We start from the raw sequence: 26,733 nt of genomic DNA, 5'->3' as shown, positions 1-26,733 counted from the left end.
CAATCCACATTCCATTCTAAAATGCTTTTTCCCCTCATCACTGTGAAAACATGCTGATGATGAAACTCTTGAATGATATAAAGCTTGATACACACACCCACTCTGATTATTCTTTTATCAGATCAATATTTGAATTAAATTATGTCTGTTGGTACACTGGAGATAAACCAATTTCTTCATTGTGTGCTAATATCATTTCTCGTGCTTCTTTAAATGTCTTTGTTTAGGTCACTGAAAATGTATTCTCTTGTTCACTTGAAATATACTTCAGTTTTGTATAATGAACCAAATATGCATTGCAAAATATACATGCATTAGTGTAACATGGAACTTTAAATGTCAGTGTTCTATTGGCAATTATCAAGAATGCATACAGCACTTTCCTCACAAAGGTGTTGTGAGAGAAGTCAACTCTATTCATTTGCTGGCTATTATATGTGCTAATTATTACCGTGTCCTGTAAATTAGAGATGGACCCGAGTTTTGAAGTTCAGGGATGCTTGGATTTAATATAATAATAATAATATATGGAGATACACCTATCTCCTATAAGTGAAAGGGACCCTGAAAGGTCATTAAGTCCATCCCCCTGCCTTCACTAGCAGGACCAAGTACTGATTTTTTCCCCAGATCCCTAAGTAGTACCCTCAAGGATTGAACTCCCCACCCTGATTTTAGCAGGCTGATGCTCAAACCACTGAGCTATCCCTCTCCTCTCCCCTTTAATTTTTTGATGCAGCCCATTAAAGAAATTGGGACCATTTTATTTCCTCACCTAAAATTTTAAATTCTCTTAATGTTTACCATTCACTCAGTAGTCTGTCCATCTTTTTCAGCTATGAAGCTAGCTCTGCTCTAAACTCTACCCCCACATTCACACAGGATTCTCCACTCTTCAGTCCAAAACATCCTGTGGCTGAAAGGGGCTCTGAACCAGGACATTATGTCTAATGCTTAGCAAAAAAGTAAATCAAAGACCAGGTATCATTCTTATGGCCTCTCTTCTTTTCTAACCAGAACATGGCTGTTACCTGTGCTTTAAGTCCCCAAGGAGAAATTTTATTACACAACTGATATACCCAGAAAATAGCTGTTCAAATTAATAATGACATAGAAGATTTAGAAGCCTTAAATCCTTGCCTGTAACTCTTATATAAATTGAATGGAACAGTTGACTCAGCATTCTAGTACAGTGTAAACAGAACTCCATGTATCACTTAACATCTTCATTGTGTTGTAACTTTTCTAGAGAATTTTGGCTTTGAGGTAAAAGAACAGGAGAGAGACACTCTGATTCTAAAAGTATTCTAAGCTCTTCTCAGGAACAAAGTCTGGAGCTAGACAAAGCATGACTTTATCTGAAATGAACTGCAGGTGTGGAGGAAATGCCTAAAGGTAAGGCTATCCTAATTGTCAGAAAAAGAAAGGACATCAGCTAGGGATTGTAATGGTGACCTAAGCAGAGCCTGAAGAATTAGATCCATGTTCCACTGGATGATAATTGACATCTAGGTGGTCTCTCTTGTATGACAGCCTTGGATATAAGTGGGTGCAACTACAGATGCAAAAACTAAATTCCTGGTTTTATCACTATGAAAGGACCAGGACTTACAACTTTCGGTTCAACCCTTTGTGAAACCTAGCTAAAAGATATTCTAGAAGAGTGGTTCTCAACCAGGGATCCACGGCCTCCTGGGGAGCCGTGAGCAAGTTTCAGGGGTGCTGCCAACCAGGGCCAGTGTTAGACTTGCTGGGGCCCAGGGCAGAAAGCCAAAGCCCCATTGCATGGGACTGAAGGCCCAGGGTCCTGAGTCTACCACCTGGAGCTGAAGCCAAAGCCTGAGCAATGTAGCTTCACTGGGGCCCCCATGGCGTGGGGCCCCAGCCAATTGCCCTGCTTGCTACCCCCCAATGCTGGCCTTGGCTTTTATATGCAGAAAACCAGTTATTGTGGCCCAGGTGGGCTGTGGAGTTTTTATAGCATGTTGGTGAGGGCCTCAGAAAGAAAAAAGTTGAGAACCCATGTTCTAGAAACATTCCTAACTAAAGAGTACATGACATTTCTCTCTTCCCCAGCATACAATTTAAATTAAACCTTCCAAGTTCTTTTATAGGATCTCAGAGAAGAAGCTTTTCATTTTCAATAAGCGAACAAACTTGCCTTTTCAATTCCTTGCCATCAATCCAGTGTAAATTTTGCAGAGAGAGCCAAATGGAGGATCCTCTGTAAAAGAGAGTTCCCATAAGTTTTTCACAGGCATTCTTACCAGATAAGAGTACCAAGGCCTGTGAGTCCACAAGAGGACAAAATGGGGACAATGAGGATGACTTAGGCCTCTGATTTTCAGGCCTACCTTTGCTAGAAGAGGGACAGATATAGGATAGACTGTCCAGGTGAAAGCAAAAGCACCTATTTATGGTATGCTATACAGAACTACTTCCTTTGATGAGGGACCTATCAGAAATCTCTGCTCCCTATTTAGAGATACCTTGGATGCTGATGATAACCCGAAAGCCATTGCCACAAACTGAAAGTGAAGGCCTGCTGTTGCACATGGGAAGAATTATCAGTGTGATAAGATCTGGTTAGGATGTGCTGAGATCTATCCAGTACAGAGTACTCAAGGGACACGTCCTCAACATGGAGGACGGTTTCCATCCAAAAAATCTCATCTTTCTGTCAGAGAGGTGGAGTAACAACAGATGGAAACCTCTTGTCTTCTTGGAGATGCCCAAAAACCTGAAACAAAAACTGTTCCTTCTTTGCTTAGAGAAAGAAAAGACTTGCAGCCATGGTGTCTATTCTGAAGATTAATTTGTCAGATTTAGAGGCACCTCAAAATCAAATAATTTGTTTGGGGAAAAAAAGGGCAAAAAAAACCCTGTAAACTTGATTAGGATGCCTTCTGGATTGCCTCGAGGGCCCATTTGTCAGAAGCAAAATCAACACAATGTAAGAAAAATTATATCAGCCTTGCTCTTAGGTTGGACCTTGTGGTCTGCCAGTGTTGCTACCAAAGGAGGGTTGAGATTGGTGCCATTAGCGATAGTGTGTAAAGTATTTTCTGGCACCTGTAAAGACTATAGGACCAGTGTAGTTGCAGTCCTGTCGGTCTCTTGTCTCTCTCACCAACCGAAGTTGGTCCAATAAAATATATTACCACACCTACCTTGTCCCCAAAGGACTGGTGATAAGACCTCCTCTGAACAAGTTTGCAGCAAATTACTTTAAAATTGATTTTGCAATATTACATTTTATTAAAGAAATATATTTTAAAATTGCCTTTTCAGTACAGCTGTACCTTTAGACTAGTCTAAACATAAGTGTATATTTTTTTATCTTCATAGAATAGTGAAACTTCAGTATAAAATACAAACCCTGGAGAGATGTATAAAGCCAGCAAATGCACTAGAAATACCATGGCCATGTTCAGAGAATTGCCTTACTACTTAGCACTACACAAGGAGTATGTTTTCAGAGATGTGTTGAGTTTTAGCTACCTGGCTCCTACTGACTTTAATGGGAATCACACAGCTAAAACTCCAGGCACCACTTTGACACTTCTAAGTAATTGTTCAGTCCCCTTAAGAAGGTCACAGAAATATTAAAAACTAAAGTATTCTCCAAAGAGCTAAGATTATGTTTAAAAGCTTATATCAGACTTTATAAAATGATTGGTCAAATCTGTAATACACTCTTAATGGTCTAGCTCCCGGTTTGTTTTCTTTGTAAAATACCTTTGTAACGCTTTGTACAAAGAAATTATAAGAATAAAGAATTGCATGGCATGGCATAAAGTGAAGGAATGGGCGTATGTAAGAATAACAGTTTCCAATAGTTATAGTACTATCTAATTTATGTAGGGTTATGACCAAGTGGAAACAGGATATTGTAACTAAAATAGTTTTATAACCTAATTATAATGTTTGATACCAAAAACAAAACAAAACCATGTAATACCAATATTTCTGTTCCTTCAGCATGATCTCTCTTCTTTTTTTCCTCCCAATATGTACAATTTGACTTAAAAATTCTATATTAAATGTAATTTATTTGTATGATTTAGTCATTTTTAGTTATCTTAATTTTGTAACTTTAAGACCTACATTTCTTTCTATATGAGCTTTCGTGAGCTACACACACATTCTACGCATCCGAAGAAGTGAGCTGTAGCTCACGAAAGCTCATGCTGAAATAAATTTGTTAGTCTCTAAGGTGCCACAAGTGCTCCTGTTCTTTTTGCGGATACAGACTAACACAGCTGCTACTCTGAAATATTTCTTTCTATGAACACCATCACCTGAATTCTCCTTCATGGTCATTTCTCCCGTTAACCCAAACCCAAGTTAATATTTCCTCCATGCCAACAATGATGCAAGTTATTCTCTTTCCCTCCCATTATTTCTTACCTCAAAGGCATGGCCTGCACCTCCCCAGTAGCAAACAAGTTTTGGAATCTTAACATAGCCATCAACCTCAGCAAATCCAAGCTTTTGCTGAACCTAATAAGGTTTGAAGTGCAGTCTCAGACCTCATGATATACTTCCCAGGTATGCAATAGGGAAAGTGTAAACGCAGTGATGGAGCAAAAACCTGTATTACATTTTCTTTAGTTAGTCAAGGGGAAAAGTAGCTATGAAGATAATGGACTAGTTGCCCATTTGTCGTTGTTACGGGCGCTGCCATACTGAAAATTTTCCATGGGCAAATCAGTTTCAAACTGTTGTTACCCACTAACACAGCAGAGAGTAAAATAGTGTATTATAACCATTTTATCAGCAAAAGAGTGAAAAATGCATATTGAGACTTCCTATTGTTAAAATGTCCACACAGAGCTGATGCATGAGGACTCAAATGTTATTTATTACCATATAATCTCATGTACAATCTCAATAAACTATTAATACAAAATAAAACGCTTATGAGTCCAACTGTTGGGCTACCCTAGCACTTTTTCTAAATAGGACTCAAAATTCTGCAGTTTAAAATCTTTGATAGTTCATTTACATTCTAAATCTTCAACAGCTGAGTTAAAAAAGGCATTAAAAAGTTTAAATTTAGAGCAATCACCTTCCAAGCAGCAAAAACAGTGGCTTTTAGCAGGATGCAAGGACCTCAGCTTATAAAGTGGCGTGTGCCAGCATGCAAATTGTGCCATGTGTAGTTTACAGATATACAGGCCTTTGCATCACAATCCACAACACAGCTTCTGAGCTCACCCATCTGAGGAAATGCATAATACCTTAAAAAGAAGTACATCAGTAGCAGAGATAGTTTTGTGGGGTTCCTGTAAAAATCGATAAGATTCTCTTCTGAGTACCATATCAGAAAAATTCAACAGATAAAATAATCTGTGAGATATATATATATATATATATATATATATATATATATATATTAGTAGGAAACACAAGGCATACATGCTCTTGACAGTTTTCCGTAAAACCTTACATTTCTATTTACAGTTCTATGATTACTGCACACATGTCCTCAAACTACAACAAAACTTTTAAAATCTAAGCACAAACCAAAACCCTGGAAAGACACCGAGTAAGTGTTACCATCTTGCCCAGGTCATATGAAAAATGATAGTGGCATCATCAGCACATTATACGTATCCTGAAACAAAATGCGCCATGATTTTCTTTTTCTTCTTTTTCCTGTGTGTGTGGGGGGGGAGGGGATGGTCCACAGAAAAGGCAAATTGATGCATAATTAACAATTTACTGGTGCAAATTCTTTTACAACTTTTAATTGGTGTTAATTAGATTAGAACTAAATTTTCTTTTCTCTCACCTTTTTAATGTGAATTAATCTTCTCAGCAGCATGTCAAAGTTTCCCCTTTAATTAAACTTTTCAGCTGAGAACTTCAGAAGTGCTCAGACACCAAAATATATTATTTAAGGAACACGAATTGTCCTATGTTTGTGTATTTGATGTCTCATTCACAATGTGTAATGTTTAAAAGTCAACTATTGTGCATCAGACATTCAATTTTGTAAATTCAATTGTAAGGTTTTAAAAGAGTCCTGAGAATGTGGACATGGTGCTATCCAGGTGCCATTCAAGATGTTATTATGTACATTTACAATGGAAAACTAACCCAAAACATCTTATGTGAATTAACTTCTCTGTTTCATACAGTTTCCCAAAAATACTGTTGCCCTTCTAAAATTGTTAACATGCAGAATAAACCACAAAAATACATTTAATATCTTTTATAGGAAGTTGACCTGAAATAAAATTTTATGTAGTTAAAGATTTTTGATAGTTCTTCATCCAACTTTTTTCTCTCTATACAGGGCAATAATGATTGAAACCTGATGTCTACTGCACAAAAAGGCCATAAAATATTTTATGTAAAAGTAAAACAGTAGCCATTAAGTTTTGCTATGATATTTAAGTAGATATGTGCCATGAAAACATGATAAAAAAACCTTAAATTGATTGTGATCAAATGCAATTACAATGACTTGTCTCAAATGAATGAGATGTACTAAATACAGTCACAGTCTTTCGCAAAATTACTTCGGGCAACGTACCAAGAAAACACTATATCCTCTCTAGTTAAGGCAGTTTGCCAGAGAAATTACAAACATACAAGCTTTAATATCTATGGCCAAAAAGCACTTGGGAATTCATTATGAAGAGGTTAAAGAAAAAAAAAACTCACTCAAGATAAGATTACTTTTTTTCTTCTGATTATAACAACATCTTGAAGAGCCAAACATTTGGGGTGTTATTAAGAATTATTCCCAGAAGAACCATAGAAGGAAGAGCTATAACAATGTTTGTCCCTTCTTCCTCATCCAACATTGGCATTTTAGCTCTACAATTAAGTTAGCTGTGAGAAATAGGGGAATTCATTTTGGGATTTTGCCTAGGAAAATTTAAACAACGGACTTGGGCGATGCAGGGCTTGATCAATGAAAAATGGGTATGTAGCCTACATTACTAAAAAAAGTTCACCCAGGTTGGAAGAAATAAGGAAGAAGCCTATCAATATAAATTTAAAGGTAAAGACTTTTTGTTGTTTTATGTTTGGGTTTTTTTTGGCTGCTTAAAATGGTGGAAATGTTACTTATTCAATGCATTGGTAAAGTTCAGTCATATCAAATACCTGGATTTTGCCAGCAGTAAAGCTGATTAACAGGCTAACAACCTCTGAGTTTTTGAAGTCTTAAAAGGCTCAGAATAGGAGATGGGTACTCTTCACCTGAAGAGAAGATTTAAGAGGAATTGTACACAGAGGGTACGACTACACTGGAATAAAAGACCCACAGCACAGTCATAGCGGGCCTGGGTCAGCTGACTTGGATTCATGCAGGGCTGAAAATTGCTGTGTAGATGATTAGGCTCAGTGTGGAACCCAGGGTCTGGGACCCTGCCCCTCCTTGTGGGGTTCCAGAACCCAGACTCCAGCGCTAGCCGGAACATCTATGCAACAATTTTACAGCCCTGCAGTCCGAGTCAACTGGCCCAAGCCAGCCAAGGGAATTTAATTGATGTGTAGACACACCCAGAGAGCCCCAGAAAAATTTATGCTAAAAAACAAAAGAGATTGCACTCTAATGTGAACTGTCTAGCTGAGCACACTGGTTTCCTCACAGGTAAAATGGTCCTAAAGTATGTTGAAAATTCAGAGATAGTAATACAATTTGCCGTATCTAGTCAGCAGTGACATGAATTTCACGGTAACCTTTGAATGGACCTTAAGAAGCTTCACAGTATATGGCAAAGTCAAAAAAAGTGTTGGTTTTCTAAATGCAAATTTTAATATGGTGTACAGTATCTGTAGTTAACAAATGAGATGTAAAACTGTTACCCCATTGTCTAAGAAGCTGTGATTATTAATTAAGTTTAAGGGGGATCTAGACGATACAGATTCTTGTTGTTGCTAAAGTGATTTTAATGGTGTTTCATGTAATTAGGTAGCTTTGAATGAGAGAGAAAGTGAAATAAGAGAGCCTTCGAAGGTTCAGAATGAAGCGATAAACCACAGCAGTATCATTCTGACTCATAAGCATCATCTTGTGAGACTTTATCATTAAATACCAATTGAGTTGTTACCAAACAGAATTATTCATCAGGAGGAAAAAGCATCCAATTGCCATTTCTAACCAGGACTCCAACAGCCTAAAACAGATGAAGTACGCCCTGTTTGTTTATTACAGACAGGCCTGCCAGTGGCACTAACATTAAGGGCCTATCATTTCTTCCACCATGAACTCCTATTTCAGGTTTATAAATTGAACATAAAAATTATCTCCACATGGCAACATGGTCCTGAAGTTTGGTATTTTATGTACACTTTCTTCGTAGTACATATTGTAGTATAAACTGGGAAAAGGAAAAATATTCATAAATATAATTTTTCATCTTGTCCAGCATCATAACATACTAGATACAAACATCAGTTTCATAGACTGATGAAGCAGACAATAACCAGATTCCTTTTTCCTGAAAGCAAATAAATCTATTCTTCTAAAAAACCAGAAGCCATTCAATGTTCTCCCAACTTATTAAATCATAAAACAAAAACAAATGTTAACCTATTGCCACAAGTTAATATAATTGCTGTAAGACAGACGTCATAGATTGCATAACAATTAGGAAGGAACTAGAGCTTAGGTGAGGTTAAATTTAACCTAACTTGTAACTCATCACTGCTTCCAAAACTAAGCTGGACCACAAGTCCTAAGTTTAGAAAACAATTACGTCACATTAACTTTTGATGTGTCTCATGTTTCAGAGTGGGGATTTTTGTCTTTTAAGCTAGATCTAAAGTATTCATTCTCAACATTCTTCAGTTTGCAATAGTTAAGGAGGCCCTGACGATTTCCATTTCGCTGAACGTATCTCCTGGCTGCTACTACTTCTCCAGCAAATATTTATGGAGTTTATGATATTTAAAATCTGCAGTGATCTCTCTCTCTCACACATCCACACCTCCCACCACCACCACTCTCCAACCCAACCCAAAGGACCTGATCATTAGGAATTTTACATTGGAGGAGATGTGCAATATGGTAAACTTTATACCAAAATGGCTGTTGTAATTATAGTGATGCCATATCAGAAGCCCTAGAAGATTCCCAGTGTCAGAAATATTAGCACAGATCAGCATTATGGGTTAAGTTTCATTCTGGACAGTTGAAATGGTGCTAAATATATCACCCGGAGTACTCAGAGCCCCTGTCAATGACCCCCAGTAGCAATTCTGTTTTACCAGAGCATTGCCCATCCCTGGATCTTGTGCTCTGTCTCCACAAAAAAGCTTGGTCCAGTGAAGTCGTAAACTGCTGCAGGTAACAATAATTTGGTTATTAAAGAGATGAAAAAAAAATATCAATGCACCATTCCACGGTATGTGATGACTGGAGATTTCTGCAAGATTTTCACTGATGTTAAACAATGGAAAATGTAACTGCATGGAAACATAAAATCTGAACTAGTCTTACAACTCCAGAATGTTTTCCCCCCATCAGTAGGGTCTGACTATCCCATTCTTGGTGTTTTGTTTGTGTCGTGAAAGCAGTAAGTTTACATTTTAAAAGAGGTTTTCCTATCAGTTTCTGTTGACTGTTTGCCTATCAGCACTTACCTTCCCTATTCTGTTCCAAACAGATTACATAAAAGAAATAAAATAGTGGATTTTGTTAAATGCCTACAATTGGCCCCAAAAGGAAATAAAGGTAATGGGTGTAAATTTAGTGGAAACTTTCCGTTCAAACCTAGGTAGAATTCCTTAAAGTATTCTAAGGAGCCATAAAATTCAACTAAAAATTAAGGAATGCCAAAATCTTATTTCTCAGGTAAGTCCAAATTGTCTTGGCCAATCAGACTGTTTTTACTCCAAATAAACCTTGTCACCAAGCTGTTTATGTGAGTGCACATCATCAGTGGAATCCATCCCAGAACCATATGGAAGATATGTAACAATTTTGAAGAACATATTCATTTAAACTGTGGCAATGCAACCTGACAGAACCAGAGGGAGGTCTACTCATCTATTCAAATAAGTACCCAGCATTGCTTCATTGATTGAATGTTAATTCAAAATAGATCCCTACAGTCAGCAGGTACCAAAATGTTAAATTTTCCTCAGAGACAATTTAAACCATCATTGACAAACACCTCTTTGGAGGCTTTGTATGAAGAAGAAAGTACCATAGATTGATTCAAATTTACTTTGTCACCAGATTTTTAGTCTTTCTGCCTTATATGAGGTAAGGTTATTTCAGCCTCAGTTAGGAACAATAGTATATCATCTGCAAAAAGCAATATCCTTTGACTGAGCTTGGATACAGTGATATATTTAACATTACTGGCTAACAGCTGGATTATGAATGTGTAAAGCATGGGTGATATAGATCACACTACTGAGTGCCCCTTAACCATGGAAAGGAATTAGACATATACCCATTGGCGTTACCATTCTCATGTTACAAGTGCAGTACAATTTCTTCACAAAGTGCAGGAGAGCCCTGAAATTCTAGAGTGATTTCAGGTTGAAAAAAGAAAGCTCCAACTCATCTGGTCAAACACTTCCTCTATACTCAATTATTCCAAAGCTGCATCAAACTTTGATTAACTTAGGAAAAGACATAATATCCCCTCCGGTGATTCTCTTCACAGTATTTGGTTCTAATAAACCTGAACTGGTCTAGCTAATATGGGCAGCAGCATTTCAAGCCTATTGACCACATATTTTGATATCTACATTAAAGCTGAAGAAAACATGGGCCATCACTTCCTTCCCCTTTCTTCCACAATGATAGGGATAGAAATCGGTCCTCTATGAGTGTGCCAATTCATGCAAAGGTCAAATTCCAGAATAAAACAATTAAAAGCTTCCAATAAAATAAGCAGCATGATTAATTTAAAATTAAAAAATGAGTAGGAACCAATGTCTTGTCCCAAGAATTTATGACGTTTAAATGGTTTCCTTCTAGGCCACATGGGAATAGGCTCATTGAGTAAAAGCTGGCTCTCTGGAAGCAAAACTGACAGCTCTGCTACCTCTAATTAATTGTCCCCTACCATGTCAGGCACATCACTATTGTCCAGACATAAAACAGAGAAAAATTCTTCAAAGGCAACATTGATACCTGTCAAATAACCAGTTTGTCTCTCTGCTGTGATCTAATCTCTACAAGTGGAAGACTTGGTGAAATTTAAACTTGTAAGGCAGTAGGCCAAAGACTTCATCATAAGCGTCAAGCTATTATCATTCACCAAAATGCACATCCTAAAAAATTCTGTTTTATTTATAGAAACCACTAGCAAAGCATTGTTCTAGAATGCAGTCTAAGTATTTGAAGATCCAAGTTGCTGACATTCCACCTCTAGGTGAGATATCTTCCAGAGAGTCCTTCTTCACCTACTTAGCCTTTATTTAGCTAGCTTCACTAAATAAAATTATTTTAAGTGTATCTAAGTAAGTTACTATAGCACAAGCATATCTGGATAGTAATTAATCACAAATAGCTCAGTGTGTTTGGGTATAAAATAAAAAACGTAGGGTTGTTAAAAAACGACAGATTTAAGCGCCATCTGGGCTCTCTGGTCACAGTGGCGCCAATTCCAAAGAAAGGCTTAACGGTGCATGATCCGAGAATCCCATCTGTTTTATCTAAAATGAATCAGTCCAACAGTTTGGCCATTTTTCTGTTACAGGACTGCAAAAATAAATAAATAAACCCACTTCCTTATTTAAGAGGTTTTCCCAATTTCCCAAAATCAAAGCCAACTGGTAATTTTTTAAAATTAAATTTGGTATTGGTCCAAAATGCATATTAGGGTTTCTTGTTATTATTATTATTTTTTAGTTTAACATGCAAAGTGCCTAATGTGAATGCACAGTATTCTTTTAGATAGCATTTTTTAGTTTGCACATGTATACATTGCAATAGCTCCCTAATATGGCTAGCTAAAACAGAGTGATAGTCTGATTATATCAAATAGATCCTTTAATATGAGATTGATTCAATACCTTTGAACAGCTCTGGAGGAGCCAAAATACATACTTAGATCTTAACAAGGCATTGCAACCTTCAAGTCCCACACCAGGACGCCACTGGCTTGCACCAATTCCTTTTCAGCACCATCTGGGTGGAAGATCATGAATTCTTTGCCTTTGAATGTGTGCCCATGTTGTTACTTCACACCTGTTTCTACCTTTCTTAAGGTCATAAGCCAGTTTGCTTCTCTCCAAAGAAAATCAACTGTAACTATTTAACAGCTTTCATTTCCATTTCAAGCTGTCTTAAATAAAAGCTTATTTGGCATAGGTTTAAGTAGAATATAGCACAACTAAACTAAGATAGCAAGGCTTTAAGCTTAATTATACAGAATGTTGGTAAAGTCATTATATATTATCTAAGTCTCTGTCACTCAGCCTGACCAAGTGCCACATTGTTAGCTAGACTTCCTTGTGATGTCTAGATGAGTCTTGATTAAGAAAGATGTGTTTCTCGAGATCCCGGAAGTCCGTCTGTGCCAAAGTGGCTCTTTTTGCTCAATAGGAAACCAAATTTTGTTCTCCCAAAAATCTCATTTGCTCCCCACATCTGATATCCAAGGAGGCTGGCTACTCATTATGGGCCTGATCCAAAATACACTGACTTCAATAGGCCTATATAAGGTCCTATTGTGACCTTCCCAAACAAGTCTGTGTCTGCCTCATCCTTTGTTCCAACCAACAGGTATGGACAATAAGCAATATCTTCTCTCTTTGCCCTTTCCAAGACCTGCTTCCAAAGCATTACACTCAATTAATCTGAGATGGGCCTTTGCCCCCCCTACAGAACCCACTTTCCATACGTGGTAATAGCAGTATGGGCATATTATCTGAGAATACTTGTGGGACTTGTTTGTCCCAACACCATAAGTACAAGTTACTCATGCAAAAATTCCATAAATATTAAAAAATGTAAGCAAAATCCTATTTCAACTATAGCCAGCCACATTTAAGCCCTGATTCATAAACATGTTAAATAATAATAAAAATAATAATAAAGGCCTTCCAGAAAGTAGTGCTTACTCTCATGCTTAACTTTAGGTTCAGTGGGGCTCTTCATTGTGTGTAAAGTTAAGCATGTGTGTAAGCCTTTAAGGTATCAGGGCCTAAGGTTCTTTTGGATTTAATGTGCTCTTATAATTCAGTTATGTTTTTAAAGTACTAATGTACATTTCTATTTCTTAACTTTTGTGGTTTAACTTGTGGGATTTGTTTTCTTGCAATACACTCATGCAACTTTTACAAATACTAATGGGGGTTATGTGTGTTCACCGAGAGATTAATAAATTATTTAATGATATTATTCAGTTTTGTATATAAAATTATCAGATGCTAAATTATATAGACCATGCTATGCTTCACCAAGAGTGTAAACTTTAATATAGGCTCCCATACTCTTAAAACTTAAAAAGAAACCAAAAGGAAAAGGAAAGAAGAAATTCAGTTCCCTCTCAATTCTTTTTTCAGTAAATAACTAATAGGAATGGTAACCCTGTATAATTATAATGGTTAAAGCACATTAAACTCCCATTGCAGTAGGTTCTCAACTGCTCAAATGATCAGGCTCAATGACCCAATACTGAATTTTTTGAATCAATTAAAAAATTTTCACTGGTTGCAATGGAAGCAGAACAGAGCCCTAACATATATTTTTTTGCCACCTTCACTCACATCAAATAGTAATGTCTGTGTAAATATTCCCATTTAAATCAATGGGACCACTTGAAGACTAAGGTTTTGTTTAATGTGAGTAAGGGTGGCAAAAGCTAGCTCTTAATGTTTGTAAAATCCTTTGAGACCTCCACTGGAAAGTAAAATAGAAATGCAAAGTATTATTGTAATACAGAGTTTTCATGAACACAAGACATTCTCTTAACAAGTTTAAATCCCATTACTGGGTCTCACTACAACTGTCCCTTTATTAGTAAAAAAATAATAATAATTTAAAAAAAGGACATGAGATCTAGTTAACAACAACTATTCACTCTGCAGAAGTGAATTAGAGATAAGTAGAAACAATGCGCCTCTCAATACCAGAAGATTCATACCAAACACACAATGCATATTTTTATCATACATAATAGTATTGCACACAATTACTTAGTCTTAAACTGAAGGAGACATTTTAGTTCCATTTTAGAGTATTCTCCAGCTATTATACCACTTCATTTTGTAAAATGTAAATATGTATACAACATTCACATTTTACATTGTAGTAGGTTAAATGACTTGGATATTCTAGTACATTTTATATTTCCATTACATAATATTGAAATATTCCTGTAAATAACCTAAAATACAGCACTTCTTAATCCAGAACCTGCATTATTAAGGGATATTTACATATTAATTAGATATTGCATTTTCCTTGTATAAAACGGATATAAAAATAACCTGAGTGTTATAATATTGATAAGTTGAAAGAATAACAAGTTGTACTTAATCTTATTAATTAGACATCTCTTTAAATACCTGGCCTTTTGGGGACTGAACATGCTCAACAACTCTAACTTCAGTGAGAGTTGAGGATGTTCAGCACCTGTCAGGATGATCCGTAAATGCATGGACATTGTGTACAGGCTTCTTTCATTAGTTTGTATTTGACAAAAAAAATAACATTTTAAATCGAAAGTATCTTCTACCATATAGACAGAGACATGTAGCATAGTTACAAAAAACATTTAAAAGCCTGTGCATAACTATTTCAGAAAATGAAATAAAAATAAATAATCACAAGTAAATGCATTTAACCGTACATATAAGGCAGATGAAACCATCTTGCTGGACATAGCCTGGCTGTATGGGGACACAGGAAGGGCATGAAACAAACTGTTTGGCATAACAGTAGAAGTTATCTATTGTATCACTAGTTATACCTTGCAAAATGGAGAGAGTATGTGGAAAAAAGAAAAGTCTAAATCAGGGGTCGGCAACCTTTCAGAAGTGGAGTGCCGAGTCTTCATTTATTCACTCTAATTTAAGGTTGTGTGTGCCAGGAATACATTTTAACGTTTTTAGAAGGCCTCTTTCTATAAGTCTCTAATATATAACTAAATTATTGTTGTATGTAAAGAAAATAAGGTTTTTAAAATGTTTAAGAAGCTTCATTTAAAATTAAATTAAAATGCAGGGCCCCCCAGACTGGTGGCCAGGACCCGGGCAGTGTGAGTGCCACTGAAAATCAGCTTGCGTGCCGCCTTCGGCACGTGTGCCATAGGTTGCCTACCCCTGGTCTAAATTATATTTAGATCAGTATAGGAGATAAATGTGCACACGATATCTGGTCATGATACTTTTCAGGCTGACAGTACAAAACACAATTAAATTGCAAAGCACAGTAGAGTTTATGATATTTAAAAGGTTCTTAAATTAGAAGTAAAACATCCCTCTGCCTAAAACAAAACAAACAAATAACATTTGGCTGGATCTTCTCTTCCTGATGGTTAGAGGAGACACATGGGAACATGATGGTCCAGATTCAGGGAGCTTCATCTGTGTATGTGAACAAAAGGAAAGGGGTAGTTCAGCAGGGCACAACTGTTTTAAGTTACTTCAAAACCCACAGAGTTCACGCTATGCTGATCCTTTGCAGACAAAAAACAGTTGTTCTGGGTAGAGAGGCTGGTCAGCACACAGACTATCAGAATTCACTCTCAGATACTGCTGCTTTTAAAGTATAATGTACATGTATCTGTGTCAAAAACAAAAACAAAAAAGGCCTGAATTTGTCCTGATGTTCTGGAATATTGTAAGTCATAATGATCATCACCAGCCAAAATAGAAATCACAGTCAGAGCCTACTGTTCTCCACATGAAATGCTAGTGTATTTCTCAATGGAGGTGGGGGCAGTATGCTATTTCTTAATCTTTTTAGTGTCCTGACAAATGCAATCCCTCTCACATCATCCATTTCTAACAGTTTTTTGTGTATCATGACATACAGTATCTGGCATGTCTCTAATTTCATATAACTATCCATCCATCCAACATGCTGAAATGATGACAATAAACTCTGTGGATGGGTAATCTGTCTGCCACAGGATGATGAAAAGCTAAGGTTTGTTAGCAAGTTTGTAGTCCACAGGGAATTCTGCAGGTGGGAAGCCATTACATGCCATTATTGCTGTGGTGCAATAGTCACTGAGCCACAGAAAAATAACCCTACAGGACAGCCAGCTTTCAAAGACAATGACTGAAAAACATTATTACAACTATGTGTACGTAACACAAAGTTATTTATAAATAAATGAGACACTGTAGCTCTACATGCAAAAGTTACAGACACTGAAGAATCAATGATGCACATATTTGCAACTCTCAAGGTAGAAGAGAGTTGTTTAATCTTACTTAAAGATAATATTTTTCTTTTTCCTAATAATTAGTTAATACCTCATACCTCTTTTCTATAGATTAATATGATTATTTTAGTAATAGCTAGCCTTAATGTGAATCTCACCTCTAGAATTTGACAGCAATAATGGCTTTATTTTTATATATGCTTATATTGGGAAAAGTTTTTATGCATGAATGCTACTTCTATATAATGTACCAACAGCATGTCCAGTTGAACTGTCCTATTTCTTTAATTTAAACACATACACAGGTTAAAAGTATCATTTACCAGGCAAGAATTTTAAACACTCTTGAAAGAATGTTTTATTTTGCAAAATATTCACAGCACTTTATCTAGAAAAAGCAACAAAGTTCCTTAATGCAATGCAGTTACTGAACACATTTATAAATATTTTCATCATTTGCTATACAGTTAAATAATTTATGACACTAATAAATATATTATGTGGTTAGAGAATAAGACTGGGTGTTAGGACTCTGGTGGTGTATTCTAGCTCTGCCACTGACTTGCAGTATGACTGTGGGCAAGTTACAACATCTCTGTGCCTGACAGTTTTCTTATCTACAGAATAGGCATAATAATAATACTATCTATCTATCTCACAGAGTGTTATTTGGCTCAGTTAGGGCTTTGAGATCATTGAATGGAAGCTGGTATAGAAGTGCAAAGTAGAATTATCATAGCTAATACAAGATGTTTAATAGTTTCCTCACTTGTGGCACCACTCCACTTTAAATAAATTTCCTAAGAGAATTACTCTAGGGTTATTCTAGTCATACCAAATTAAGATTTAACCAAACGTTAGCTTTAGACATAAACAGCCATTCTTTGACAGGTGGCATTTCTGAGGGGTTCAGCAAGGATTGCATGAAGTAAATCCAAGAGAATCAAAATTAAAATAGAAGTCTTTTCCCTAGCACCAAGTCTAAAAATGGTAAACTCAAGTCTAACAGTAGCTGACAATTTTCTTATTTTTAAAAATCAAAAGCAATTAAATTCAGAAATATTTCTAAGTGGTCTAAAATGAATCATAAAATTCTAATCAAAGTTATCAACATAAACATTTCAGTGATAAATCTTTACAAAACAGCAGAATTACAAAAGTCACAAAGATAAATAGAAATCTAAACTAAAGTACATCTTAAATAAACAAAAGCTTTTGTTGTCACACTGAAAGGACCATAAAAGTAAGCTACAACATAGGAAAAGCCTTTTAAACTGACAAAATGGCAAGCCAGAGGTCAGAGAGCCAAGCAGGTCAAGAAAGCCCTTCTTCCAAATTTGAGGATCATTCTTCTATCTAGCTGTGCCTGGATTGGTCTGATGATAAATTCCACATTAGCTCCTCCCCTCAGATGGAGCAGAAACACTTGAACTGCCTTCTGTCTCAACAAAACTTTAGTTTGCTGATTGGACATGAAACAAAGGAAAGCCAGCAGGGTACAATTTATAAGGGGACAGAGTAGCCTGACATGCTATTGTGCTCTAGAAGTATCCACAAGCTGTTAATTCCATTTTAACATTGTTAATAAGACTGTTAACACATCTGACTTTGTTTAGAGACCTTAAAAACATCAACAAACTATTGAAAGACCCACCAGAAGTAAAATATGATCTATTCAGGTAGCATCTCGCATCAAAATATTATACTTTCCTTTCCTTAAATCTTAAAACATGAAAAAATGTCCATGAGATTTAGATACATGAGTCTAAACATCATTCATCTATCATGTTAAAATATTTAGCTAAACATATTTTCCAGACCAAATTTGGCTACTTGTGTTTGAAACTACAAAATAAAACTGAAATTCCCCTTACACACATCTCTCTCTCTCTCCCTTCTGCCCCCTCCCCCCCCATGCGCGCACACAAACAAATGTGCAGATTTAATCAGTGTGGAATGTTTTAAATGAATAATTGGGTCTGACAGATTTATTGCAGTTAATTTTGCAATAGAATGAAAAAATGTTTGGATCTCAGCCTTTAAAGTATTAGGAAAACAATTAATCCATCACATAACAGAAATTCTCTTATCACACCCTCATGTCCAATTAAATAATGTCAAGTAATTTTATTTATTAGAATACTAAAATTTAGGCTCAAAATATTAGGGAAATAAGATTTAATTTCTCAGAATTTTTAAATATGTAATTGTGATTAAGATCAGATTCTCGGTTGGGAGATTTTTTTTTAAACAAATAACAAAAACTAATATTACTTTAAAACCTAGATTTCCCTTCCTCCTCCAGTTTTTCCATGTCAAGAATATTTTAACAACAGAGCAATTGCAGGGGAAATCTAAAGAACAATTATCAATGCACAAGTACAGAAAACATTTTAAATAAGAAAAAAAACATTTTAATTTTTGCAAATACAGAGTCTGTACTTACTCAGAAATAACTCCCACTGAGTAAGGACTATACAATTTATGAATAAATGATAGCAAACTTTTGAAAATTCAAGTAGTGCAGTTTCATTTGTCTTTTTTCATAGCTGAGGATTATTAACATCTGTAAAACTGTTTAATGTAACACCCTATCTCCTTTTTAAAATGTAAATTAAAAAAAAAAGTTGCAAAACAAAGAACCTTTCCAAAATAACAAAATCAACAACCTACAAATGCACTGAAATTTGACACTTGGCAAATTCATGCATTTCAGATGTTGTATAAGACTTTTTGTTTTTTAAGCATGTTACAGTAGAGTTCAGCAAATTTTGGTCACAAACATTTCTGCCAGTGTTTTAAAAAGACTTGAGACTGAAAATGCAGCGAGCATTTTATGGCTTCATAAACAAAAATAAAATATAATCATATTCACAAAAGAGGGTGAAAATTTAATAGTTTAAAGGTTTAAGGCGAGTGTTCTGCTATTTTCACTCCTACCAGTTTTGATATTCCTGATGGAGTCACAGGAGAGATATATAACAGACAAAAGGGACCATTAACATGTGAGAATATAGGAATATAACATTATGCTGTGTGTTATAAAAGAGTAAATACAATATCTAATGAAACAGCACCCTCCAACAGATCAAATGGAAAAACAAAACAAAACCCCAAACCCTAAACCACATTTAATGGTAGTTAACATTGTAATTCCTTATAGCCAGTTTCATTAGAGCCATCACCATGATAAGACATGCAAAAATAGCGATTGCTGCAGTAATTTTGAATGGTAGATGTAAGAGGAATCATATTTGTATACCACTGTTCAATCTGTATTCCCAAATACAACATGGTTCTTGTTTTACTGGCTTTTTACAATCTTATATTCTATATACGCACATTTCAACTAAGTATTTCAGTTGCCATAACAACATCATAAATTTGTTCTCTGAATCCTTTTTAATAAAATCATTTTGGAACACTAATGCTACGATAGCCAGTACAGTTTCTCAATATATTTCAGTTCACCTTTTTCTAAAGGAGTCTATTTGTTTCTGTTTCCCTAAGAAACTCATAATCTGAAAATAATGTAACCACCTCCTCCTTTCCAGTGCTGGAAATAGGTCTGTTATAAATAGCTTTCCTGTGGTCTTCAGATCATGTTTTTAAAATAAATAATTCATCTATAGTGGCCAGTGGTCACTCTTTTAATGCTTACAAAAAGGAAAAAAAGTACTATACATGTAACCTATTATGTGAAATACAGTAAAGTTCTATGTATTCAATTGCAAAGCGCTCAGAAGCATTTTCAAACATTTACCAAAAATTACTTAGCTGGTATAATCCTACAGATTTCTTCTATTCACTCACTTTTGCAATTCATATTATGAAAATCAATTTTATACTGTAATTTTTAAGAAGCCTCATGTGATTTCTGTCATATCATAAGAAATAGAAACACTGGCACTTTAACATTAAATACATTGCATTCACTACCACCAACAAACAACAAAACAATGGACAACAGGATGTGACTAACAAATGCTGGGGGAAAAGTCAAGCTGTGCTTTTAGCATATGCAGTGAAACAGAAGACACTTTTTTCCCTACTTAACATATCTATGCATTTCAATAAGTTCAGAAGAAACTCTGAATTGCTTTCAAAAGTTGCAAATTGCTGTGAATACACTGCAAAGTGGCACTATGGGAACATGACCATCCCATAACTTTAGAAGATGTTAAGAAAAAATATATTTTTTAAAAAACAGAAGAGGAAATATCTTGATTCTAGCAGTTAAATATTCTTGAACTAGCAAGAAATTGTATAAATCAATATGTTCAGTATACCTTAAAGGAAAATGATATAGGCAAAAGTATATATAGAAAAAAGACTGAACAGCCATTTATAGCCTCCTCAATTAATGGTCACAGCCAGTTAAGGTTATGAGATGATGTCATTATGAAGAAATATATAGCTAAATGGAAATATTTGTTACCTCTATTAGAGATAATATACACACACTTCCAGAGTGGCTGAATTTAAAAAGATTGTATATTTTGCTTTTACCATTTGTGGTTTTTCATATAACTAAAACAGGATTATCACAATGTTTAAAAAGTTAAACTGAGTCAAGTTTTTAAAGGGACTCACCATATACAAGTTGTTAAGGTATCTATATCAGAAATATTTATTTTTAAACTATGGAAGGGGGCAGAGGGCAGGATAGAATTCTTCACCCTGAATATAGAATTAGGCAACTGCCACATCAAAAGGAAATCTTGATTCATTTTACCTGAAAAATTAATAGACTTACAACTCTACTATTATAGATTCAAGGCATTAAAAACAGAGGCTGTGGTGACACCCACTGTTCCAGGAACAAAATGCAGCTGCGTTTTTTGTTTCTTTAAAAATCATCAGCTGTGCCTTTACAGAGGATTTTGTCCCCATCCTAATATTCACCCCAGCACCCCTTATTTCTTCCCTCTTTACTTGTCTTTCTATCTATATCACCACCCACTGGCCACAAAGCAAGATTACCATGTTACAGTAAGCTCCTCTATACAGCAGGGCCAACTCACTGTTCCTAGGGGGAGGGGAAAGCAAAAGAGAGGAAAGACATCAGCTTAGCATTCCTCAGTTGCTTCAGATCTTTACAATTGTTTTTTTTTCCCCTTCCCTCCTGGAATGAGGAGGGAAGCAATCACTTCAAAGAGGAAACTTTCTGCTTGGTGCAGAGACAGAGTTGCTGTCTCACTGTTGTCAGTATTATTATTATTTTAAAATCCTACCATACTTTGTCAGCCTGTTAATGAAGCTGTTGTTATTATTGAGGAAAACTAGGAGGCAATGCGTGGTGAGTGAGGCGTGTGCACACCAGCAGCTCCCTTTCCAATTTGTTCCCTCTGAAGAAAAGGAAAATATCTATGACAAAAAAATTACAGTGGGCAGCCTTCTTGCTTTCTCAATTAGCATTCCCTACCCTGTGGCTTGTATGCGTTACAGAATTCTGGGGTGCATCTATTCAGTCACAGGATAACATTTTGCAGTAATCGATCATCTTCCATCTGAAAATTTCAAAGCATTATGCAAACATTAAATAATTTATCCTGAGCACCCCTGCAAAGTAGGGAAATAGCCCCATTTTACAGATGCAGAATTGACGCACAAAGAAGTTGGTGACTCACCCAAGATCACACAGAAAGTCTATGGCAGAGTAAGGAATAAAATGTTAATCTCCTGACTCCATGCCAGGTGCTTTAAACACAAAAACAGCCACACTTTCTTTTTGCACACCTTTCTTTCATTGTTTGTGGAGACAATAAAAAGTATACCCTTCCAGTACAAAACACAAGGCACAGAGAGGAACCCATAGAGGAATGAACTCCTCATCCCTTATACTCATCCTAGAGATAGATGACAATAATGCAACTCATGGTCACAAACATGCTTATTTTATATTGTGTATTTTAGACAAACTGTATTCCAAAATGCCTTACAATACAATTAAAGAATTAAATAGCATCAGGAGAGAGAAAATAACAGATGTGGGCAAGGGGACATAGCTGTTCAGGTGAGATTTGAAAACAGCTGAGTCAGTTTGGCAGAGAGACACTAGAAGGATGTTCCTGATAGTAAGGGCTGCAAAGGAAAAAGTTCCTGCACTAATAATAAGCAGACTGTCAGGAGAGACAAAAAAGAGACAAATATTAGATGCACTGAGAGAGTATGGAGGAGACTAGACACAGGAAGCCAGATTTTCAAAGGTTTTTAGATGTCTAAAGATGCAGATAGGCACCTAGTGAGATTTTCAGAGGCTAAACAGGTTCCTCACTTAAGTCCCATTGAAATTATTCCTAACCTACTTAGGTGCTTTTGACAGTCTCACGAAGTGCCTATCTGCACCTATCGGCAACTAAATACCTTCAAGAATCTGGCCTATGGTTCCTGAATTAGGTTATTGTAACCCCACGGAGAGTTTTAAGAACAAGGAGCAATATTACCAACCTCAAGAGATCAAACATCATGAGTTGGGCCCCCCAAAATTATGAAATTGGGTTAAAATCGTGAGATTTTAAAAATAACAATGGTGGGGTTCTTTTTATTTGTTTTCTGATCTTTGAGTGTTTGGAATTCATGTTTTCAAGCTTTTCTCTTCAGCCATGAGGGCTAGTTTCTTTTTTTAAATCAAAATTGAGATTCTCATGTAATAACCTGATTCTAGTTACTCGGGTTTTAAGAAAAAAAAAAGGGAGATTCATGATAAACTCACAAGAGAGGGACAATTTTGTATTGGATTATGAAATGAATACGCAGCCAGTAGAGTTTGTTTGAAGGTGAGGTGAGGAATGTGGTCCCATTTCGCTGCATGTGCTAGAGAAGACGGGGGACAACAGAAACATGCTTTCCAGTAGTTCTGCTGCAGGGCTCATATGTAATGAGATTTGAATAAAGACACTGTAAAATATACTGCTACGTATGGAAAGTGCTTTGAGATACCTCAGGAAAGACAATACTAAATATAAATTAATACAGTTACAACTACAATAATAATGCTGCTGTTTAAGGTATTTCTTCTTGAGTTGAGGCTAGCTTTTTTAGGACTACTTTGTCAATTTGAGTTTCCTCCATAGGTTTTCATACTCTTCATTTAACTTATTTATGATATGGTTAGGAAATAGTATTGTTGACCAAGTCCCAAAGTATTTTATAAAACTCACTTTTAATAAAGGCTATATAGCAGATCTCAATCATTCCTATGAACTTCAAACTCTGCAGAATAAAACTTCAGTAAACTATGGTGTGAAGTCAGAGAGTTTCTGAAAGATCCATCAAAAGACAATATTTGTAAAGAATTTGAACATTAGCAGCCAAACTGACACAGCAAAACCATTGTATTTTTCACCAGTTTTGTTTTGCTATATACAGCTGTGTTTTCACAGATGCAAAGCCATGTGTCTTCAGCAAAAGGTCTACTCTTCCCTTCAGATGTGAATGAAGATCAAAGGTTCAAACACAGAAATACAAGATCCTTTTCCCTTTGGAACATGTTTTTATTTTTTTGCAGTGGCTGCAAACCAGAATTTCCATCTGCTGTCCTTATGCAGTGCACAGGTTAACCTTAACAGTAGGGTTTGCAATGTTGTTATCTCAGCTAAGAAGTGCAGAGATGAATCATTTTTGCATGTATGCTCTGAACATCTCACCAAGAACCAAAAGTAGAACTGCATCAGACAATAATCAGATTAATCTTCATGGAGCATGGTTGAAACAGAGCCTCTCTCTCACTTATTCTTGGTACAACATAACACTAAATTACATAAAAATATACATTTCCTTTCATATTATGCAGATCTTGTGAAAGAAAGTTATGTCAGCTATGATCCCATATCAAATTATTCAGCTAAATTTTCTACTGGTGTAAACTGGCAAAGCTTCTTTGATGTAAATAGAGTTGCGTCACTTTATTCCAACAGAGAATTTGGCCCATTGTTTCCAAACTGTATTTTGATATACTCTCTCGGTCCCTCAAACGTGTATTTTCTCAGATATTCTCTGTATCCATTTTTGCATTGTTAGTGATAAAAAATGCAATAGCTTCATAAAAATATGAATGTTAACTGCTACTATTTACATAATCTAATTATGGACAATGTATTTACATTTAACAAAGAATTTTAAAAAAATACAGCATCTAAGCCAGTTATTTTGTACAATAATATTGATCTCTTGCAAAAAAATTGGGCTGTTTTAATTGTAAAACTAATATAAACCAACCAGTACCTATATATTTATTTAAAGAGATGCTTTTTTGTTTTGTAATTGTAGTTACTTACAAAATGTACATTGTAGGATTATGTCTGGATATTAGGGATAGAGTAATATGCTCAGCTAAAAGACAGCTGGGAAGTACAGTTTGGGCTCTTGACTGGCTCTGCTGATTGTGAAAAAAGAGCCAAGTATTACATAAAAGCAGTGTTATTTAGCACACAAATACATTTAAAGGTGTGGGGGGGGAGCTATTTGTCTTTCAGCCACACCCCTTTTCTTTTATTGTCAACGTGCTAATGTCAGAATAGAAGAAAAGTGCCCATTTGCCCCTGTCAACTACTTTACAAATTCATAAATTGCCAAATAAATATTTATTTTAGCTAACGGTAAAGTATGCTATATCAACCAAATGAGAGAATATGAAGATATTTTGTTATTTTTGCATTTAGTCTCCTAAAGGCCACTAAATACAAAAATCAGTGCAGAGTTATCATTAGTGATCAAAAGAATCAAAGCTTTCACTAGAACCATGTGAAAATTTCCAACAGTATTACATCTACATAGTAGACCCTGTTTTAATAGTAAAGTATGATTGCCATCTAGTGGCCAGTTAAAAATGACATCATTTATGCTTTTCATGCACCATTTATTCTGCTTTAAAGAATTTTTTAAAAACCACACAAATAACTGTCAGTTTTGATTAATGAAAAGGAAATGCATATGGATCAACAATAAAGAATTAATATCAGAACTCTGGACTATTTTCAGTTTTACGATGGATATTTCACAAATTTGTGCTTTTTTACAATCTGTGGAGCTTCTGTTAACATTTAAGAGTTTCTGTGCTTCAACAATTTTAGTGCAAATTTTTGCTGTGCATTAGAGCTCTATCCCTGATTTCTTGGAATTCATCACATGGTTTAAGTCATGTTATTACTTCTGGTTCCCCAGTTGGCTGAGAAGTCCTCAGGTGCTCAGAAGGGTACACAGAAGTCATTTTTACTCTAGGAAAGGTTATCGCAACCTGCTTTCTGCAAGATAGGCAGAAAAAACATTGGGGCAGATACCTAGCTGATGTCAAACAGACTAGCTTTATTGGCTTCAGTGAATTTACACTAGCTGAGGATCTGACCTATTGAGTGTTTTGATTTTCCTCACTTTTTTCCAAACAAAGTAAAACAGTCTTGGAACTCATTATTAACATGCCCAAGGACAGTCTTTTACTCAATTTTTTGAAAACCCATAACTCACTCTCTCAATTAAATTATTTTTAATTTTTAAAGGGAAATACTGGCAGCCCATTTTTGAAGATTAAATAGGAGAAACGAGCACACTTTTGAGGCCTCTTCTTACACCCACCCACCCCAAATTATACCCAGGACATTATTTTATTTTCCTCTATTTGACCTCTTCCAATTCCATATTTCCTCATCACATTTTGGTATTCCTAAGAATCTGTTCTCTTCTGTCTGTGCCATTATGACAGGTGGTTATATTGTGTCTTAAAAAGCAGACACCCATGTTACAGGTGGTGCAGAGGCATACTTCCCTATTGGGAGCATCCAGATGCATTGTGCTCAGCTCAGGCACAATGGCTTCTAGAGTCCTAGGCTGTGTCACTCTTCCCACACATGGAATATACACTGTCTTGCACAGGATTGGCTTCACTGGCCAGTGAGGCAGTGGAGGAGAGACAGGTGGGCCATTTCTCCTCCTTATCCAGCCCATGTTACATAGACTAGAATGGCTTGTGAAGTCTGTGTAGTCCACGGAATGCAAGGACCAGATTGTGTCTATCAACTGCACAGAGACCCAAGTGAAGGGAAGGCTCCAAGCATCCTCTCTCACAATTTTGTTCCCCCTCACATACAGCCCAGCCTCTAAACCTGTTTTATTTAACTGAGGCCTGACTCAGTAGTTTAGGCTACTGCTTTTTTAATACCCTCTCTCTTGACTATACAGTCAATGAACTGAATGGATTTCAAATTTCTTTAAATGACGCCTGCATTCTTAATTCTCCCCTGCTAGCCAGGAAACTGGACTCTATCTTAGTCTATTGGATATTATAATTAAATCTCACTATTTATTTAGCTTGATATTTGCAATATTTCCATCCTGACAAAGATTAGAGGCCTTCTCTGTTTGAAAGTACCATTAAAACAGCTCTGTACACAATGAAGAGGCCTTCTAGCTAGAA

At 35.9% G+C, this 26,733-nt stretch overlaps 1 protein-coding gene and 1 long non-coding RNA gene across 3 annotated transcripts in view; one reads left to right on the top strand and one right to left on the bottom strand.

Annotated features, from left to right (window-relative positions):
- Nucleotides 1-26,733, bottom strand: part of CLYBL (citramalyl-CoA lyase) — a 247,583-nt gene that overhangs the window by 181,742 nt on the left and 39,108 nt on the right. The window lies entirely within an intron of this gene.
- Nucleotides 1,301-23,784, top strand: LOC120401888. The gene is made up of 3 exons (XR_005596815.1): nucleotides 1,301-1,395; nucleotides 11,279-11,354; nucleotides 23,708-23,784. It is a non-coding gene; the product is annotated as an uncharacterized LOC120401888 (long non-coding RNA).

The sequence above is a fragment of the Mauremys reevesii genome, linkage group 1 (genome assembly GCF_016161935.1).
Source record: "Mauremys reevesii isolate NIE-2019 linkage group 1, ASM1616193v1, whole genome shotgun sequence".
NCBI lineage: Eukaryota > Metazoa > Chordata > Testudines > Geoemydidae > Mauremys > Mauremys reevesii.
Note: the sequence above shows the minus strand (reverse complement) of the source record. Positions and strands in the feature narration are given on the sequence as shown.